Here is a 3,943-nt window from a genome sequence, read left to right on the forward strand (position 1 = left end):
GAAAACATTTTTTTCTCTTCTACTCCTGAAGGAGTTTGGGTAAAATGGGTTATACGTCTTTCTTAAATAATTGGTAAAATTTCCAGGGAAGATACCTGTAGTTTTCTTTGTGGGAGGATGTTTAACTGTAAGTTTATTTTATGTAACAGATGTAAGACTATTCAGTTTGTCTTTTTCCTTCATTTATAGTTTCTATCCTCATCATGTATCCTATTTTCCTATAACTTTACTTACCTGGTAATGTTTGATGGATGCCAAGCATTGTGACTCAACTTCTGGGATGTTAGATAATTTTTTTTATTCCTAAAAGCACTGAGCTGTTTGGGATATGCCTAGGTTACTTGAAAATATTGATGTTTTTGTGTCTGAGGGAAATCTTGGGCAGTGTGTACCAGGCAGCTGCTTGGACTCATCCATAGGCTATCAATACTGTCAAGAGGCCAAAGAACCATGGGCAATAGGGCTGTCTAGACATATCTCCTGGCTTGCTTGTCAAATTTGTAATCCATCTAGGTTTGCCCACTGCAGAACAAGTCAAACACTGAGTCACTGAGATTTGCCACAGAGAAAGTATTATTTGTGAGGTAGTAAGTGAGGATACAACAGAACAAATCTCAGATCTGCATCCAAAAAGGCCAGAGACCTGAGATATTTATGATACAAAGAAGAGGACTGGTCTCAGGCATTTGGAAAGGTGATTGGAGGCTGGGAAAATGTGAGGTAATTCACTTCTATGCAGGCCCATGTTTAGCGTCAGTGGGCTCAACTAGTTTTGGGCAGGTGTATTGGGCAGGGCTTGCCCAAGTCACTTCAGTAATTTCCAACTCTGTGTGACTCTATGGACTGCAGCCTTCCAGGCTCCTCTATCCATGGGATTCTCCAGGCAAGAATACTGGAGTGGGTTGCCATGCCCACCTCTAGGGGATCTTCCTAACCCAGGGATCAAACCCTTGAGTCTCTTCAGTCTCCTGCATTGGTAGGTGGATTCTTTGCTCCTAGCATCACCTGGGAAGCCAGGTGAGTATTGGATAGGAGCTGACTCCAAATTCTTGGAAAACAACTTAAGCTCCCATTACTATGGTGATTCATACGTCAGAAGTATGTGGTTAGAAGTCTGATGATAAATTACATACAGTTCATGAAGCTGGGAGGGTTTGTAGTTAGAGACAAGGGAAAAAAATAACTAAAGTAGGCTTAGCTAGTAAAGGCAGGTTACAAGTAGAGGGTTTTCTAAGAAACGGTTCCCATATCTTTTACTCTGTAAGACATGTTCAATAAGTTCTGTTAAGTGCCAGCTTCCATTAATCCTATGGAGCATGGTTTCACAATTTCTCCCTCTTCATCTTCTCTCTGTTTTGTTACCAACTGTATGTATTTCTCTGCTTCCTGTTCACTTCCATCATCCTATTTTTTATTTTTGCCTTTAAAATTTCTTTTTTTTTAATAAGGAAAAGTATTTATTTGTGCCTTGCACAATTTTTGAAAGCCATTATTGCTATTTGATTTTTGTTATTTACTACAATACTGGGTGCAAAGTTAACAAAAGAAACACTAACTGAATAAATGAATTACAGGATGAATGAACTGAGAGTAATTTCTTGAGAGCTCAAATTTCATTACAGTGACCCTTCTAGGTAGCCCCATAGGGGTACAGTGTAAGTCACAAACATGCTTGATCTGCTGCAAAGTACATTCATTTTTAAGAATGTAATGCGTACATGAGGCAAAACTTGGAGGTCACTACCTCAAAACTAGCATATGCCAGCCTGCACTAAGGTAAATATCAAAACTCTAACTGCTCAGTGTTAAATTAACCAAGGGTTCATATAGGTCCCTCCAAAGTAAAAAAAAAAAAAAAAAAAATGTATGAGGAGTATGTGAAGCAATCATTTTTAGATGAATGAAATGATAGAAATCACAATCAGTACAAACTAATAACTAAACAATAGTGGAATCAGTTCAGTTCAGTCTCTCAGTCGTGTCCGACTCTTGGCGACCCCATGGACTGCAGCACACCAGGCCTCCCTGTGCATCATCAACTCCCAGAGTTTACTCAAACTCATGTCTATTGGGTTGGTGATGCCATCTACCCATCTCGTCCTCTGTCATCCCCTTCTCCTCCTGCCTTCAATCTTTCCCAGCATCAGGGTCTTTTCCAATGAGTCAGTTCTTTGCATCAGATGACCAAAGTATTGGAATTTCAGTTTCAGCATCAGTCCTTCCAATACATATTCAGGACTGATTGGAAGGAATATTCATCAGAAGAAAGAAAAAGATAACTTTCATGAAATGGACACATTCCTAGAAAGACAAAATTTACCAAAACTGACATGAAGAAGGAATAGAAAATCTAAATAAGACCATAAAGGTTAAAGATCTTGAGTTAGTAATTTTAAAACTCAAGCTCAAGCTCAAGTTCATTTAGCTTCACTGGTAAACTCTACCAAATATTTCAAAGGAATTAACATGAATCCTTCACAAACTCTTTTAGAAAATAGATGAGAAATGAGCAATAGGAGGGGACTTCACCCTAACAAAGAGCATGTATACCTTTTCACTTTGTTGATTATTTCATTTGCTTTTTAGAAGTTTTCGAGTTTGACGTAGTCCCACTTTTCTATCTTTGGTCTTGTTGCCTGTGATGTTCATGCCAAATCCTAGAAATCTTGTCAACAATAATGTCAAAGAAGATTTTCCCTATCCTTTTCTTTTCTTTTTTTTACTTTACAATATTGTATTGGTTTTGCCATACATCAACATGAATCCGTCACCGGTGTACATGTGTTCCCCATCCTGAAACCCTCTCTCACCTCCCTCCCCATACCATCCCTCTGGGTCATCCCAGTGCACCAGCCCCAAGCATTCTGTATCCTGCATCAAACCTGGACTGGTGATTCATTTCTTACATGATATTATACATGTTTCAATGCCATTCTCCCAAATCATCCCACCCTCACCGTCTCTCACAGAGTCCAGAAGGCTGTTCTATACATCTGTGTCTCTTTTGCTGTCTCGCATACAAGGTTATCGTTACCATCTTTCTAAATTCCATATATATGTGTTACTATACTGTATTGGTGTTTTTCTTTCTGGCTTACTTCACTCTGTATAATAGGCTACAGTTTCATCCACCTCATTGAACTGGTTCAAATGTATTCTTTGTAATGGCTGAGTACTACTCCATTGTGTATATGTATCACAGCTTTCTTATCCATTCATCTGCTGATGGACATCTAGGTTGTTTCCATGTCCCGGCTGTTATAAACAGTGCTGAGATGAACACTGGGGTACACGTGTCTCTTTCAATTCTGGTTTCCTCGGGGTGTATGCCCAGCAGTGGGATTGCTGGATCATAAGGCAGTTCTATTTCCAGTTTTTTAAGGTATCTCCACACTGTTCTCCATAGTGGCTGTACTAGTTTGCATTCCCACCAACAGTGTAAGAGGGTTCCCTTTTTTCCACACCCTCTCCAGCATTTATTACTTGTAGACTTTTGGATCACAGCCATTCAGACTGGTGTGAAATGGTACCTCATTATTTTGATTTGCATTTCTTTGATAATGAGTGATGTTGAGCATCTTTTCATGGGTTTGTTAGCCATCTGTATGTCTTCTTTGGAGAAATGTCTATTTAGTTCTTTGGCCCCTTTTTTGATTGGGTCGTTTATTTTCCTGGAATTGAGCTGCAGGAGTTGCTTGTGTATTTTTGAGACTAGTTGTTTGTCAGTTGCTTCATTTGCTATTATTTTCTCCCATTCTGAAGGCTGTCTTTTCACCTTGCTTATAGTTTCCTTTGTTGTGCAGAAGCTTTTAAGTTTAATTAGGTCCCATTTGTTTATTTTTGCTTTTATTTCCCATATTCTGGGAGGTGGGTCATAGAGAATCCTTCTGTGATGTATGTCGGAGAGTGTTTTGCCTATGTTCTCCTCTAGGAGTTTTATAGT

This window comes from Bos indicus, chromosome 29, assembly GCF_029378745.1.
Source record: "Bos indicus isolate NIAB-ARS_2022 breed Sahiwal x Tharparkar chromosome 29, NIAB-ARS_B.indTharparkar_mat_pri_1.0, whole genome shotgun sequence".
Classification (NCBI taxonomy): Eukaryota; Metazoa; Chordata; class Mammalia; order Artiodactyla; family Bovidae; genus Bos; species Bos indicus.